This window comes from Pteropus alecto, unplaced genomic scaffold (genome assembly GCF_000325575.1).
Source record: "Pteropus alecto unplaced genomic scaffold, ASM32557v1 scaffold101, whole genome shotgun sequence".
In the NCBI taxonomy this organism is placed as follows: Eukaryota; Metazoa; Chordata; class Mammalia; order Chiroptera; family Pteropodidae; genus Pteropus; species Pteropus alecto.
In genome coordinates, this window is record NW_006432945.1 from 6197646 (window position 1) to 6216428 (window position 18783).

Here is an 18783-nt window from a genome sequence, read left to right on the forward strand (position 1 = left end):
CATCACACACACATCCATCCTGGAAATACATACTACTTAACAGCCTTTCTCAACAGACTAAAAGACTGTGTTTGGAGAATTAGGAAGTCAGGTGCAGTGGTCTTTTTTTTTAACTTTATTTGACTGAACAATGCTTCAAAGGATCGTGTTTTTTAATTAATAAAAATTTCGTACCATTGACGAGATTTCTTGTATTTTTTAAAAAATTACGGATTTTCAAAAACAAATTTTGTAGTTTATGTCAAAATAGACAAGCAACTCTAATCCAGTCATTCACAGAACAGCTGTTAGAGTTAAATCATTCCTGTTAGTCAGTTCCTGTATGGTCCACTGGGAGTTAGCAAATAATATCCTGAAATAAATGATGCACAGGGAAACTTACTTTTTGTTTTTCTTTCAAAAGTTGAGTTAAATAAATAATCTTCCCTGAAGTGGAGAGACAATGCGGTCATGCACCACGTAATGATGCTTCAGCCCACGACAGACCGCAGATACGACAGAGGCCCCGTAGCGTTATAAGGGAATGAAAAGTTCCTTTTGCCTGCTGATGTCACAGCCATCTTACCGTTGTAGTGCAACATATTGAAGAAAGAAAAATATTTTAAAATAAATTTAATGCAGCCCAAGCGTGCAGTATTTACGAAACTGTATGTAGTGTACAGTAACCCCTGGGCCTTCGCATTCACTCCCTACTCATCGACTCACCCAGGGCAACTTCCAGTCCCACAAACCCCATTCATAGTAAGTGCCCTATACAGGTGTACCACTTCTTATCTTTTTTTTACTGTATTTTTACTGTACCTTTTCTATGGTTAGATACACAAATACTGTGTTACAGTTATATGGAATTTGGTACAGCAACATGCTGTACAGGTTTGTAGACTTGGAGCGATAGGCTATGCCACAGAGCCTAGGTGTGTAGTAGACTATTCCATTTAGGTTTGTGTGAGACTGACTGTTGATGAAGATGCATTTCTACAAATGTACACTAACTCACCCTGGGCTTTTAGGATTTACAGTCACAGAGCTGGAGAGGAACTGTTCTCTACCTCACATCATTTTGTGTCCTGGGTCTCTCTTGGCTTTTTAATTGTGCTGACCTTTGAATCTGATATTTTCTTCCCTCTAGAGACCCTCTCTCCTCCCTTCAGGCATCAGTGTCCCGAGGCTAAGGCTTCCTATCAAAGCCATCCTATCAAAAACTAGCCTTTGAAAAATAAATGAGTAAATTCCACAATGAGGCTGATGAAAGATTTGTGTTAACTCTCTCAGGATTTTAACTTTACTAAAAATCACAAAGTCCCATTAAAAATGTCTCTAAAGCAATTTCTCAGACCAAAAAATCATTATAAGGCATCAAAACTTAATTTCAGGCTTGCTGTAAGGGAAGAGTTCTCTGAGAAAACCAACTGAACGATTTATCTTCTGGTAGAGATATTTAATAGGAAAGTAGAGAGCTTAAAGTCATAGTTAGATCTGATGAGAAAATAAAGTGGTGTAGTCTAAGATCATTAGACTCTTTGAGAGACTACAGGTTAAAGGTTATTAGGTTTCACTCAGGGCTGAGAGACAAAGGGTGAGGTTCACAGAAGTGTTTTTCAACTCATTAAAATCTATCAAGTAGAATTTGATTTTTTTTCTCAGAAGGAGCAACTAATCGCATCAGATCATAAGCTTCTGCCCCAGGTCAGAATGAGACTATTTTCTTTCTCATAGGAATTTTTATTTCATACTTTCTCTTGACTTGTTTTATGAGATGTTAACAAATGTCTAATTAAAGAAGAGAATACTATATATTTTTTAAAAGCATGAAACTCATAACTGAAGTTACAATGTCGACTTTTATCAGAGTATTTTGTCTGAGTCAGTTTAATAGGCAAGGCTTTGCACCTTGATTTTAAAATTTGGGTAAAGGAACCCTGTAGAAGTTCTGGCCAATTCATCATGAAGGTGGGACTCAGGGGCGGACTCGAGTAGATTTCTGATTATTAGGGCTGTTAACTTATATAATCATAAAATAGAGCACATGACTGAAAATTCAGAGGCAAATCCAGATATAACAGAACACTTTATAAATTTAAATGAATTTAAGTATATTACAAGGTATCTAATATGTGGACATATTTAGCAAAAACAGAATAAACAAAATGATAACACATGAATGAGGTAAGATAGACGAGGTGTTCATTTTGTTGCATATAAGCTTTAAAAAGGTATTAGTGCGAACTAACAGGGAAATCTAAATTCATAATTTAATTGATGATCTATCATAAATTTAAAAAGCTGTTGAAAACTGCTCCTATGGATAGAAAGAATATTATATGAAAATTCCTATAATAAACTCTAATTTAGGTCCTGCCGATCACCAGCTATATAAACTTGGGTAAATTATTTAACCTTTATGTGCCAATAATACCTATTGTAGAAGGCTGTTGTAGCCATCCGCATGGACTAATACATACAAAGCACTTAGAATATACTAGCCAAGTAGCAAATACTCAATGAAATTTATCGTTCATTGTCACTCTTGTTTTCATTACATGAGTTTAAGAATTACTTGATGTAATACCAAATTCCATTGTCAAAGGACTGTCTTCAGAGACTGAACAAATTATTGAATGGAAAATTATAACATTTTCCAATAGAAAATAGGTGTAGAGCAGAGAAGGAAAAATGCACAGAATCTCATCTACATTCTCCTTACTTCTCAGCCCAATTCAACTCCCGCCCTACCACCCCCATCACCCACCTGGCTCAAAGCTTGATATAAATTTCTACTCTTGCAATGTTTTTCCTTTCACATGAAATATTATCTATACATTTGTCTAAGTTTGTGAACTTTTGTGACAATTTCGTAAGAAGTAGAAAAAGGATTCTTTTGCGTTCAGTAATTCCTGACTGGTTCTCTCTTCTATTCTCCATAGCCTTCTAAAATATTTTATGAAATGATTAAAAGGATAAATAACTAGGATCCATATGTGATCAAATAATACTTAGCTATGCACATCAGTTGCTAGAACATTTAAGGGTAAATTTGTGGCTTAACTATAACTATACTCTTTTGAGTCCCATAAATGTCCCTAGAAAGCAGCATGAAATTCAAATCTTTAATAAAATAAACTCTGTTAAGAAATAAAAAAAAATCATAGGAGATATGTTCAAACAGATTTTATAAACACCACTCATTTTCTTGTCTGCCATATTTAATTAATATGAACAGTATAATAGTTTATGAGAAAGCAAATACATTAAAATGCTTATGATATGAATGTAAAAGTCATGACAACGTCCAGTCAATACGCAAATGAAGGGAAAAGGGAGACGATTGTGACAACTGTCACAAAAACATTACTGGAATAAATCAGAAATGTAGGGCCAGTTAACTCAAGTTTTCATGTGGAAATTAAAGAAAGGAAACTGGCCACATAGCTGGATTGCATTTACCTGCATCCATTACAGCTGGGTGGGGCCATGTGACTGTAACAGATCAAGGGTAGAAATGGTTGATACAACTCTTTCATTTGGCCCAAAGTGGAGGACCCCAAGGCACTCCATCATGGCAAGCCACCACAAAGAAGAATCCTGATTCCTGAATGACTGTGAATCAGAGACTCCCCTCTTATTCCCGTCAACAAGAAGTAAACTTCAACTTTATTATAGAGTTTTGGAAGGTTGTTGGGTTTTTATTGTTTGTTTTTATTTTTTTATATGGCAGTTAGCGTAGCCTGACTAATAGAGAAATCATACAAAACCGGTAAAATGTAAATTGATTTCTCTTCCACTAAAGTAAAGCATACCCTTGAGATAAAATTTAAAAGAACACTCCCGTCTCTGGTGAGTAATTTTATGAAGTGTCTGTGGCAAATGGTAAGAAGAGGCTGAGTGGAAAAATCCCCTCGCCTCAAACTGTGAGTAGCGTTATGCCTTTTCAGCTTGGTCATTCAAAATTGATCCTGAACTTCATCCTTTTGGAATCCTCAAAACATTACGGTGAGTGGTTTATATTACACCACTCTCTTGTTTGCATGGTTTCCAAGAAGTCAGATTTAATTCTTTGTTGCTCTATAGATCTATCGATACGTGAGATTTCCCTGACCCCTCTGGCTCCTTTCAAAAAGAATTTTTTGAAAGAATTTTTAAAGATTCAATATGCCTAGGTGTAGTGTTTTTTCGGCATTTTTCCTGCTCAGTGTTCTCTGAGCCTCATGAATCTACAGTTTAGTGTCGGGCGGATTCTTAAGTATTATTATTTCAAATATTTCTCTGTGCCTTTTTCTCTTTCTTCGCTTCTGGTAATCTCATTACAGATATGTTATATCTTTTTGTAGTTGCCCCACAGTTCTTAGCAAACTAGTTTACCCCGGGGGCAGGTCTTGCTAAGAACACAAGAGTGCTTTTGAGTTTTTCAAAATGGTTCCTTTTCCCCTCCCCTTGCTGGAAGCGTGATGTGATTGTCCTCTGATATTTACTGTGAGGACCTGGTGGAGCTCTAGGAGGTAAAACTTAGAAAAGTATGAGGGCTCATCTAGGGCTGAGTCCCCTCGTAGTTTTTAACTCTCAGACTTGTGCATTCTGGGCCTCCAGCAATTCCTCAGTCACAGTTCTGGTTCTCCTACCCTGGCTCTGGTTCCCACGGAGGTTTCGGCTCATGGGACTCTCAGTTCTGGTAAGTTGTTGTTCTCTGTATTCACCTGCTGGTCTCTCCAATCTTAGGGGTAGAGGTTTGCCCTGTGGCCTCACTTCTCTTATGGATCCAAGTAGAGTCATTGACTTTCCAGTCTGTTTAGCTTTTTACATGTTGGTTGGATGGAGTGGTGACTTCCAGGCTCTTTACACGTAGAACCGGAAACCAAGAACTCATTACGTTTTCGAAAGTATTAATCACTATTATTTTTGTGAGAATTTGTAGAATATTTATTTGCCATAAATCCCTGGATGCAGAGGCAAAGCCGGTTTTGAACACGGAGGGAAGGAAGCCCGAGGACAGAGTCTTTGAGGGCTAGTGTTCCAAGCAAAAGAATCTTCGCAAGATAGACTTCTTTGCTCTTCGTCTTTGAATAAATCCTCAAAACCTCAGAGCTTTCCATAGGACCCAGAAAGTTAGCATCATCTTTGTTATCTTTGGGGCTGCATAGTCAGAAGGGAGTTGCTCTGACAGAGGGTCCAAAACAAAACTGCAAACGACTAGAGATTTATACACTGAAATAAAAAATCCTCATGCCCCATTGTCCAGGGTAACGTCCAAAAGCTCATTAGAGATTGTAAGGTCCTGGCATTTGTTTACATGATAGCTTCACGTCTTCCCACGCTCCTCTTGGGATCTTACTGGTGCTGAGAACCTCTTCTAGTTCCTTCAGTTGTCCATGTTCTTCCCCGATCCCATATTTCTTTGTACATATCGTCTCCCTTCTCAGAGCTGGTAAAGATCTTTCCTCCTTTTCCCATGACTTGTCAATTGGGCAACTTGGCTGTGATAAAGGCAATGTCATACGGAAAGGATTCAAAGACATACAGTTAGTAACGCTGGCCTTTTTAGTCTCCACTTAGGTGTCCTTACCACCTGGAAGACATCTGATAACTTGCTTCATTTATGTCCTCTTATAGCCTTGTGTATGCCAATGTCTTTCATTTATTGCATTTTACTCCTCAACGTACTCCTGCCCCTGCCAATTCGACCCCTGCCTCCACCCCTGCCCCCAATACTGCGAGCTTCCTGAGAACATCAGTGCCTCAAAATTTGTTGCAGAATTAAATGAACGCACCTATAACTATCACCAAAATAAATAGCTGAAACAGCCCCAGCCTTTCTATTTTTCCTGCTTCAGGCTATGTGTTACATTTTTTGTGATTTCTTTTCTCTTTGAAGCTGTCATTGACATTAACTTAAAATTAATATCTTCTATATTAAAAATGCATAAGGAAAAGGAATATATGCTGTATTTTATCCACAGAATTCTGTTCTGGCCTGTGGGCTCTTGTACTTTTTCCTCATTGACTTTAACAATGGAAAACTTTTGTTCTTTCTTTTCTTTTCTTTCTTTTTTTTTCACGAGGGCAATTCAGAAAAAAATTTAAATGGTTATGATTTGCATTTTTGAATTAAAAATAAAAATCTTTATTGAGAAGAAAGTATATTTATATAACTCAAATAACATAGTAAAAGAGAACTGTTGATTAAAAGGGCACTATGTTAAAAATATTTTTAACTTTTTATTTGAAATTATATCAGATTTACAAAAAAAGTTGCAAAATGTTACAAAAATTTTCCATATATTTTTCACCCATACTTCCTAAATGCAAATATTTTATACCACAACAGTTTCAAAATCAAGAAATGTTATTATTACAATACTGTTATCCAATTTACAGACTTCATTTCTGCATATTTCATTGTTTTACTGATGTCCTTCTCCTAACCGAGGATCCAATTTAGCATCACCCATTGCATTTGGATGTCATTACTTTGGAAAATTTTCTCAATTTTTTTTTCTGTAGTGACATTGACAATTTTGAAGAGTACTGGCCAGTTATCTCATTGAATTCTCCTAAATTTGGGCTAGTCTGATTTTCCTTCATGGTTAAGTTCAGGTCATGAATTTTTGTCAAGAATACCACAGAAGTGATGTTGGATTCTTCTCAGTACACCGTATCAATAGGGATATTTTATATGTTAGATCACTTGGTTAAGGTGTTATCTGCCCATAGCTCCCCTGTAAAAGAAATTTTTTAACCTTTGTAATTAATAAGTATCTTGAGAGGAGACAACTTAAGACTGCATATTCTGTTTCTCATTATATTTTCATCACTCGTTTAGCATCCATTGACGACCTCTGTCTAAAACAATTATCACGGCAGTGCTTGGCTAATAGTAATTTTCAATTTCTTCATTCCTTAACATTTATTAGTTGGAAATCTAAAAGGAGGATAAATTTTCCTATTTATTTATTCAAAATGAACTCATGGATTTTTATTTTATTAAATGGGTCATACTCTATTATTTTATTATTCATTTTATTCTTCAAACGGTTCCAGATTTGGCCACTGAGAATCCTCTAAGTTCGTTCCCATGGGCTTTAGACATACGCTCAATATTTCTTAGAGCACTTCCAATTTTCTGGCATCACAAGATGTTTCAGTATTTTGTATTTTTCCTGCAGCCCTGGAATCAGCCACTTCTCTAAGGAGCCTTGGTTTCTTTTTTTTTTTCCCTTGAGAATGTTGTTTAGAAACCAGAAGTTGACCACTAGGTGTGCGTGCTCCTTGGTGCTGCAATATCCTTGTTTCTAGGCCCTGTTAGGAGACAGAGCTAGAAGGAAAAAAAAAGCACATGTACCCTCGCCCACACTATGTCTGTTTCTGTACCTGTCCATCTGCATGTTCATACTACTACCTCCAATCCCAGTTCAATATCACAGTGTTCATTCTATTCTGCACCCTTTTTTATTTGTAGCTCCTTATTCCAACAGTAGGAAACCTGGTTCTCATTATCTACAATATATTTATTGATTGGATGTCATGCACCCTAAGTTCTGGAATACACATATAGTAGTTTCAAATGCTAATCCGTATTCTTGTGAAAAACAAATCTACTAACTGAACATTGCATATTTCCGTCGTTCTTTTTGTCTTTATCCTTAGAGTGTGTAGTTTAAATATACCAAAGTTGTTTAGATTAGTTTGCTTTGTTCCCCATCCCCCTTCATTGAGGTTATGTTACTTATTGTGTCCCTTCCCTTTTCCCCATTTTCTCACCATTTTACCCCATTCCTTATAGATGACCAATCTTATGAGTTTCTGATTTATCCCATCTATGTATTTTGTTTGTTTTTGCACAATGTAGCAGATACATGTATTACGTTCTCTTTCTTCATAATATAGACACTCATTTGCACTTTGATTTTTTTATTTAACAATCATTTTGGAAAATATTCCATATCAATTCATAGAGATTTTATTCTTTTTTACAGTTGTGTAGTACTCCATTGTATAAACGTCCCATTGTTTATTCAACTACTCTTCTTTGTATAATCATTTAAAGTGCTTCAGATATTTTTTAGTTATGGGCAATGCTGCAATGAATAACCTCGTACATAATATTTTTGTATCTCTGGAGCTATTTCTTCAGAGTAAATTGCCAAAGTGGATTACTAGATCAAAAGTTAAATACCTGTGTTTTTTTGTTAGAATTTGCCAAATTTCCCTCAGCATCCTACCAGCAATAGATGAGAGCATCGCTTCTCCACAACTCACCACCAGAATGCGTTGCCATCCTCTTAATTTTCACTGCCAGTATGTAGAAGACAAATAGTATTTGAGTGTAGTTTTATCTTTGCGTGTACGTGTATGTTGTGTGTGTGAATTGTCTGTTGATAGACTTACAAAAATTTCTTCGATCAAGTTTTTTCAAGTCCTTTTCCCCTAGATTTTTAAAGAGCAATTTACATATTATAGATATTAGACCTTTATTTGAATGACATTGATTTTGATCCACTAAAATGTTAAATTTAAACAAAGCATCTCTCAATATTTTATCTCACTTCCAATTTATATCTTAGATAGAGAAGAAACAAAATGTAGGCAGCTTTCTAAATTTGCCTATTTAATCTGGCTGCAAGTCATCTTGATAACGGTGCTTATCACACTCCTTTCTTCAGTTTACCACTGTCTGGCACTGTTCTTCAAATTGTTCTGTAATTGTATGGTTTCTCCACCTAATTGTTTTATTCATACTTTGAGGATAAAAGTGATATAATTTTTTATATCTATGGGCAAACACCGTAGATGCTCAAAAAGTATTTTCCAAGATATAAAGGATGCTGAAGTAAAAACACAGAGCTTGGTTATTCTTTATATAGAAAGATGAAGGAAAGATTACAAATTAACTTTTATTTATAGGTTATTTCTAGAAAATTTAAAGCGGCTTGATAAAAAAACACATGATAAAAAGTATAATATAAATTAGAAGCAAGAGAGAAGGTTGATACAAAGAAAACAAGATAGGAGAATAATAATAAGGCTAATTCATAAAATTTATAACTTGATCTATACATTTCTTGAGAATGGAAAGTAGTTTTTTTTTATTTTGGGTTTTTGTTTTTTTTTTTTTTTTTTTTGCTTACTAGAGCACAATTACGATGACAATAACGAAACCAGGTTTGCTTACTTCTTTAAGATCAGTTTGAACCTTAGGTTTCAAGCTCCTAGGTGAAAGAATGCATGTTCTGTTAAAAAGGCAGTACGACTATCAGAATCTTCAATAATAAAATGCTATCTTAATTCTAAACAAATGCTTAAAGGGCAAAGGATGAATTTGATGTACAACAGAAAAAAGAATATCATACAAAGGATGAGAGAAAACAGGAGAATATTCCACTCTTGGCTTCCTTTGGCCTTTTTAGAATATTGTTAATGAACCCTACCTGTGCCAGCTTCTGAGTTTTTAAACCTTGTCTCTAGTTGGACTCAAATCCCTGTCATACTTTTATGGAAAATAGCAGTCTAAAACCGAGCCCTCCCACAGGCAGAGGTTGCCAAGCCATGTGTGGTCCCCCGGGGAACAGAGCATTGTACCATATCCCATCACAGGCGCAGATGTGCCCTACATAAAGACCAATCGCGGCCTAGCAAAGCAGGAAGAGAACAGAAATGATATTAAAAATAATTTTTACTGCTCTGCTTAAAGGAAAAACAGATTTGGTCTCTACACACTGAAGTTATATCTGCAGGAAAGCAGCAAACTGCTCTGGAATACACTGTAATGCCCGCCTTAGTTCTTCTGGATTTGCTCTGTGTTTCCTTAACTGCAGGCCTACTCAGAGCCTTGACGATGGAGTTCACGTGTGGCCTGGCTTTCTAAAAGGAGAATGTTATACAAAGCGCTTGCCAAATGTGTCTTGGAATATGTGGGGACATTTGCATAGGCCAATAATTCTCAAACCTAGCATGCCTCAGAGTCACGTGAAACGCTTGTTCAAACACAATGCCACCTCATCCCGACTGGAATTTCTGATTTAATAAGTCTGTAGTGGGTTCCACGGACTTATTAACAGGGTCACAAGTAATGCTGATGTTGCAGGTCCAGAGACAACTTTGGGGACCACCGGCCTAGGTATATGGTATCCAAACCATTCTGGCTTACATATATTTTCAGGGGTCTTTTATATCTTACAACCTCCAAGAAGAGGCAAACTAAAAAATAGGTCTCCCTTTGTTGGAATTTTTGTTTTTGTCAATAAACCTCAATCTAGTAGTTTTGAATGTATAGACCAAGAACTGCTCATAACGCATTGAGAGTCTCCAGAGCTGGCAGCTGTTTTGTTACGGCATTGATGTGTATAATACAACCATGTCTGTGTTTCTAAGAGGAAAGAAACTTTGACTTACAGTATTCTGTTTGTTCAGGCTTCATCTTACCTGTGACTCATTAAGAGAAACCTTAGTTCTTCCTACAGATGGTGGTGGAGATTTTTACATCAGAAAGTATACATTGACAGGTGTGTGTTTGTTTGACTTTATTGATTTTTGTTTTTCTGTTAAGTTTTGGTCCCACTAAAAAAGTGTTTAGAAAAAAAAGCTTCTGAGCACTTCTTGAGGTTCCATCATTTCTTTGTGACATGACTGAAGACAGGAGATGGTGGATAAATTCAATAAAGAACTCTGAGAACCGTGAATCCTGTGAATGAAGTACCAAACCTAGTTTACAAATCAACTTTAGACCTGCATTGATCATAGATATTCCCTTTTTGTTTTAAGTATCTAAAAGGATTTTCAGGCCAATTAACCTCACATTAGCCTATTTATTGAACATGCATCTCTTTGTCCTGGCCTTGGGTTGCAAGAGAGAAACCAGAATTGAAGTTCAGTATTTATTATTATGCGAGTGATTACTGGTAATAATTCAGGTTCATGTCTATTATTCAAATACTCCTGGAACCAGACATGTTTCAGAATTAAAAATTCAGATTTTATAGCACTTTAGAATGGTTAACACAATATGTCATATGTAACACTTCTAGCAGGATCCAGGACAGTACCTGATAAAGAAATGCATTAATATTTCTGTAGGAAAATATACAAATAGTCACACTAAATAGCATAAGTAAAGACAATGAACAATCTTATAATAGTTAGGTTTTGCTATCGAATGAGTTTGTCATGTTTTTTCTTTTTAAAACAGCTTTATTGAAATGTAATTCACATACCATAAAATTCACCCATTTAAAAGTATACAATCATCACAACTACCTAATTTTAAAATATATTCATCACACCTCATTCTCCTTGCCTCTGTCCCTTTTCATTTCAGAATAATATTCCCTTGCATACATATATTACATTTTGTTTATGCATTCGTTAGATGATGAACATTTTGGTTCTCCACTTTTTTGTTATTATGAATAATGCTGGTATGACAATCAGAGACAAGTTTCATGTGAATATATGGGTATGTAAGAGTAGAATGGCTGGGTCATGTGGTAACTCTGCTTAAGTCTTTTGAGGAACTAACAATCTTTTTCCCAAAATGGCTGCACCATTTTACATTCCCACTAGTAATGCATGATGGTTTCAATTTCTCCTCATTCTTGCCAATACTTGTTACTGTCCATCTTTTTTATTATATCAATCCCAGTAGCTGTGAAGTGGTATTTCACTGGTTTTTATTTCCCTGATGGCTAATGATGTTGAACATCTTTTCATGTACTTACTGTTCACTTCATTATCTTCTTTGGAGAGATATTCAGATCTTTTGCCCATTTTTAAATTGCGTCATTGGTCTATTTATTGTTGAGTTTTAATAGTTTTCCATAAACTCGCCCAGTATTATTGCAAGCTCTTGCTTATTTTTCAGAGTTCTGAAAAACTGATTTGACAGTTTTTGCCAGTATTCCCATTGCTTTTATGGATTTTCAGAGCTTCTTATTCTGCTATTCCAAAAATGCTTCTCTATAATTTTAGATTATAGAAAACGTTTAACTTTTCAGAACTTTTTTGAATTGTACAATTGTAAACAAAGTTTTGCTTTGAACATAAATTATGTCTCCCCCTCACCGCTTTTTAAAGCTAATTCACTGTTTCAGTGTACATATGACTTGAATAAGGGAAATAACAAAATTATAAAACTGAAGATGTAATTTTCTCAATATACAGTAAGAAAGTACTGATGGGGAGATAGTAGTTAAGCATGAGTATTAAATTATTATACTGATATTATAAAGTATCATTGTTATAATACTACTTGTATGAGAAGAAAAATAATATTATGCTGATTTATACCTAAGGCACTGGTTAGTGTTTTATAAGAACAGGCAAACCCAAATGTTTCCATTTTTACTGGCAGAAAGTAAAGCTAATATAACAATTCAATTTAAGTTGTAACTCTTCTATAAATTTACAAGTTTCACTGACAACCATCCATTCTGTATTTTGATATTTCTGCCCTTTAAAAATATACGATTTTTAAAACTATGGTTTAATTATAAAAATTCATCGAGAAGCCATCAGGCTTTAAATGTTAAAGTGTTAAGAGCTTCAAAGAGCCATGCTTTACTTATAGACTTCTAGATGTCGGAAGAGTTCACCAGGAAAAGGCTTGCTAGCAAGGTAAAAGACCCAGGAGCCCTAGAAACTAGTATTTATTGAGCACATGTTATGTGCTATATATCTCTCTTAATTGTCCATTTGTCTCACAAACACGTGTTTGTACTGATCTAGGTGGATGGGAGTAGTGAATAAAATAAACTCAGTTCTTTGGGAAAAAAATATGCTACAATGTGATGTGAGTATTAGGAGAAAAAAAACAAAGCAGATAGCATGGCCAGAGGAATACAGTTAGTATTTTGGGAGGATGTGTGCCATATGTAATAGGGTGCCTCAGGGAAGACATCTCTGAGTAGGTGACATTTTAGAGACATGTGAAGTGAGGGAATGGGCCCTACTGACATCTGGGAAGAGATTTGTCCTGGAAAAGGTAACAAGAGCAAAGATTCTAAGGTTGGAATATATTTGTCACCTCACATGACACCTCTTGCACTCCAAGACCAGGGAAAACAGATGCATCTTCAAGAAAAGGGTAGGTGTAGAGTGACTTGGCCTACATGCACTCCTAGACATTTAGGGCAAATGGCAAAGACTCGTGCAGATAGATACCTTTTGATATAAAGTTGGTTTGTAATAATTCACAGGATTCATATCTTTCAGACTTTTTTAGTGATACTTCCATCGGCCCTTATCTTCAATCCTGGCCATAAAGTAACTTTAGCACCTCTAAGGAAATCCTTAGTTTGTTTGTTTGTTTTTAACTAAATGCTTTTTTTAAATCGGACTTAAATTTAAAAAGCAAAAAACATCTCTAAGGTTTAAGATATACTTAAAGTAAGATTTAAGATCAACAAAGAGTAAAATTTTGTCTGATTATAAATCCCATCTTTTTATTCTAAAACAAACATCATGTTTTTTTTTTTTGTTTTTTTTTTTTTTAAACAATAGAGGCTTAAATAAATTTCAAACCCTCAGGGAAAATTCTGATGATTTGGTTATGCAATCTATGGTGTCATCTAGTGGTAATTCATTCAAATTTCAACCAAATGCCCCAGAGGGCTGAGCTAAATCATTAGAAAACATGACTAAGCAAAGCTTCTCCAAACTAAATGGCTGTCAAATTACAGTCCTCATTTTTTTTGAAGTAATTATGGATTCAGAGAAAGTTGTAAAGATTATTCAGGAAGGACTCTGTCCCTTACATCTAGTTTCCCCCTATGGTTACATTTTATGTAACGATAGTACAATAATGCTGTTATAAATAGTATTACAGTATATTATTAATATAGTACAATGTCGAAACTAGGAAATCGACATTGGCACAATGTGCATTCTGTGTCACTTTGTCACATGTGTAGATTTGTGTAACCACCAACACAACCATGATACAGAACTATTCCATCACCCCAAATGTCTCCCTCTTTCAGGGCCACGCTCCCCGTCATCTCCCTACCGTCCCTAACCTCTGGCAACCACGAATCTGTTTTTTATCTTTATAATTCTGTCATTTCAAGAATGCTATCTCAATGAAATCATAGAGTATGTGACTTTCAGAGTTGGCTTTTTTCCCCCACTCGGCATAAATCCCTGCAAATTCATAGAAGTTGTTGTCCATAGTTCTCATACCTTTTCCTTGCTGAGTAGTAAGTAGTCCACGATGTGGATGTACTACAGTTTATCTGTTGTTACCACTGCACAGTAGTGAGAAGTCTTGACTCTCTGCTAGGTCCCCTCTGACACCACCTGGACAGGGAGGGCAGGGATTCGTCTTTCCTGCTGGTGGAGCTGGAAATCCAGGCTCTTCACTCAGTCTTCGTCGATGAGAGTCAGGGTGGGAGCTGCATTTTTTTTTTCTGTGATGTATGGCTGGAGTAGAGCAATTATTGTTGGAAAGTTTATGTCTCGTCTAAGCAATTTTTTTATGTAAACAAAATATTAAATCAAAATCCAGGGAAAATGGGAATTGTCAATATGGGAGGTTTGTGGCTTCGAAATGGCAGCAAATGAGGGAAACTATTAAGGTTCTTATATTGCTTAAGGGCAAGATGTGAATACAGTTAACTTTAGAAAATTAACTTCAGGCCAAATATGGCCCATCAAAGATGTCCACATCCAAAGCCTTAAAATCTGTGAGTATGTTACCTTACACGACAAAAGGAATTTTGTAGATGTGATTAAGGTGAGAATCTTGACACAGAGAGATTATTTTAGATTATCCAAGTGGGCCCAACGTAATCACAAGGATCCATTTAAGAAAGATTATGGAGGATCAAAAAGACAAAAGGACATGTGACAAGGGAAGCAGAGTTCAGAGAGAGGCAGAGCCATGAATGAAGGAAAGTTAGAAAAGATGAGGAAACAAATTCTTCCCTAGCCCCTCTAGCTTCTGGTGGTTGCCAGCAGCCCTTGGTGTCCCTTGGCTTGTAGACGCTTCACTCCAATCTCTGTCTCTGCCTTTACATACCGTCTTTCCTGTGTATCTGTATCCAGATTTCTCTTTCCTTATATAGACACTCTAATTCAGTATGAACTCATCTTAACTTGATTACATTTGCAAAGACATTATTTCCAGATAAATCGAAATAAGGTGCAATCACAGGTACTGAGGGTTAAGACTTCAGCATATAATTTGGGGGGCACAATCAACCTATAACAGTCCATTCTATTTCTAAAGTATTTTAATCACTAGAACTTTCTAATTAATAGGATACTAGGACAACCTTCCTATAGCTGTAAAGACCATGACTAACTTGAATCAGAAATTCAATATTGTCATCCCAACTCAGCGGGTAACTCTGAGCCTTGTGACTTTAAGTCAGAGTTTTAATCTCCCTGAGCTAACTTCTTTGGCCTGTGAAATGAAGAGCTTGGCAGAGAAAAATAACTCTGCTAGTTCTCAAATTCCAGGTTCAATAACAGGTTTTCAGGACCTTCTGATATTTGAAAGTGACTATTATGTTCCCCGTAAATTTTCTTTTTGTGCACTATTGTTTTGAGTTTATTCATGTGACATGATTTCCAGATCCTTCACAATTGTTATTGTCCTTTCCCAGGTATTCTTCAAATTATCCAGGTGCTAAGATGTGGCAATCAGAAACAAACGAATAAATGATTTCTATGTAGCCTGCCTTCCTAAAATGATATAGGAAGGCTGAAATCGTGGAGAGAGCGAGTGTGAGAATACCAGGTAAATAGCCACAAGAGGGCAGGTTAACAGTATAATGAAATATTATTTAAGGCAAAAAAAAAAAAAAAAAGAGAGAGAAAGAGAGAATCTTAATGGAAAATGGAATAATTTACCAAAAAGGAAGTCATAAATTGTTATATATCACAATATCACCTCAAAATTCTTTAAATAATAACTAATAGCAATTTAATAAAATATCGACGAATTACAGAGGGAGAATTTTACGCTTTTCACAGAAATCTACTAGTCATATAGACAAAGCATATGACAGATACCATGATTTGAATGGAAAGTTTTGGAGTCTAATTAAAAATCTCAACATGCATTGGTTCTCATTCTATAAAATAGACCTGTTAATACATGAAGTATAGTCACCTCCCTCAATGCAATAAATATTGAAACTTGTCAAATTAAAAAAATACATACACCTATAAAATAGAAACTCTCTGCTAAAAGATTTTGGGGTTAAAACAAATCCAAAGCGTAAATTAAAACACCTCAGGACTGAAACACTCTTGTCCATTATCCATAGAGCAGCCAGACAGACAGTTTAAAAACATGAGTCAGATCATGTCACTTCCCTGCTCAAACCTTCCATTGACTTCATATCAGAATTACAATAAAACCTAAAAATGTTAACCATGGCCTTCCAGCTCCTGTCTAGCTATTTCTCTTCTTCCATTTTCCCCTTCACCTGCTATGCTGCTTCCACACCGGCCGCCCTTTGCTACGAGCAAGTCAAGCAAGTTTTTACCTCAAGGCCTTTGTACTTACTGTTCTCTGTGCTGACTATGATTTTCTTCCAAATTAAAAAAAAAAAAAAAGAGGATTTTTTTTTTGGTTCAACTTTACCTCCTTAGAGAGGGGCGTTTTCTGTTCAGTCCATCTAAAATAGGAGTTGACTGTAAGTCCCGTGAGAGAAAGAACTGTCCATCTGCTTCACTCACTGTTGTATTCCCAGCAGTTAGAACAGTCCTTGGAATGCAGTAGGTGCTCTATAAAGCACTACATAATAAGACCTGCGGAATGTGGCGAAAGTAATGTTTAGAGGAAATATTTAGTGGAATGCATTTATTTAAAAAACAATGTCCAAAATTAAATCAAGTAATCTTTCAAGAAACTAGATAACGTAAAACAAAATAAATTCAAAGAAAGCAGGGAAAAAAAAGCAATGAAAAGAAGAAATTAATGAAATAGGAAACAAAACTAAAGAAATAAGAAAAGTTGCTTGATAAAATCAAGCCTAAGACCAGAAAAATAGAGAAAAGTGTCAAAATAATCAAATAAAAAGGAGAATCTAAAATTAAGCAACATCAAAAAAAAAATGGGACTTACCTCAGATACTAAATAGATTTTTAAAAATTATGAGAATACTATGGATATTATGCCCACAGTTTTATAAAATCTAAATTAGTAACATCTGCTCATCAAGTAGTAAAAAACCAGAATAGACCAAGATTCATATAAGAAACTCATATGGTAGTAAGAGATGTAAGTCCAAAAGATCCCAGATCCCTACAATGTTATGTGTAAGCTTTGCCCATCTTCCAGAAACAAATAATTCTCATTTATACAAATGTCCCAGAATCTAGGTAAAGACATAAAGTGACTCAGTTTGTTTTTATAAAGCTAGGATAAATCCTGCATCAAAATTGGACAAGGACTGCACAAGAAAACTTTAAGCCAATTTTATCGATGAATACAAATCTAAGTAAAATGTTTGTAAATTGAATACTGCATTGTATTAAAAGAATAATACTTTATAGCCTCGTTGGATTTTTCTCGGGTATGTAAGGATGTTTCTACATTAGAAAAATTATCATTATAATTTATTAAAGTAGACGAAGTGAGTAAGACCACTTGATATCTTGATAGATATTCAAAATAATTTGATAAAATCCAACACCTATTCACAAGTAAACACACACACGCTTGACAGATAAGGAAGAGAAGAGATTTACCTTAACTTGAAAAAGTGTATATAATAAGGATAAAAGCAAATATACTTATTGGTGAAACTTTGGAAGCAAACAAAACTTGGTCTGCCCTTCCTAAAAGCACCAGCCCGTACTGTAGAAATTTAAAGAATTATATTTATGATCTTTATAGTTCCTGCATAAAATTAGCAATCTAGGTATGACATAATCACAAACTCTTTCTTAATATGAATATGTTATTAGCCGGTGCTCCATTCTTCCAGGCCATCACAGGCAATCAAACTAATTTGACTCTCTGGTAGAGCAGTTTGCATTTCTTTAAAGGCAGAGTCAGTTTTAGGAAATTTAACTGCAAGAGACTTGTTACATCCCGAGGCGTCACAATTAAGTGGGCTGATTCTAAGTTTCTTTTACTGGGCCCTCTTTAATTAATTTGGAATACAGCCCTCAATTAATGAAACATTAAGGCACCTGTGAGAGGAGGTACCAGTTATAAAGCTCCACAAATTGAAGTAAGAAATTCATTCATTTAGCTGTTGCTTTTGCAAGACTTGCCACTAAGGAAGGTCAAATGTCAATGGTAATTTCAGAGACATTACTTCATTACACATGGATCTCAGACCGTAATTGGTTTCCTTTTCCTAAATCATGTGTATCATGCACATCTGTTAAAAGAAAGGTTGTTTGCAGTCAGTGCAATTTTGCCATTACAAAATCTGCAAAGGGACACGAACAACAAAATCCCTTCCAAACTTACAGTTGAAACATAATATTTTTCTTCACCCACTTTCCTTACAGTTTGAAGGAAAGTGCCCAGTTTGAGCCTTAGGGCCTGTGTAGCAGAGATGGGATCTTTCCAATTGAAAACCATTTCATAGTATGATTTAATAGTGACAGAAGAGGAGGTCCCAGAAAAATATATCTTCACTTCCGTTGCTGCAAGCGTTCATCTAGTTTGAACGGTTAATATCCCTGAACCTAGGCTAACATCAAGGAGAGTCCTGAAACGAAGCGATTTTCTAGTTATTTTTCCTAGACGTGGCAGCAGAAAATGCAGCAGAGTAGAAACGGACACAATCTGTATTAACTATATCTTGGGGAAATTGCTTTGTGAGAGGCCAG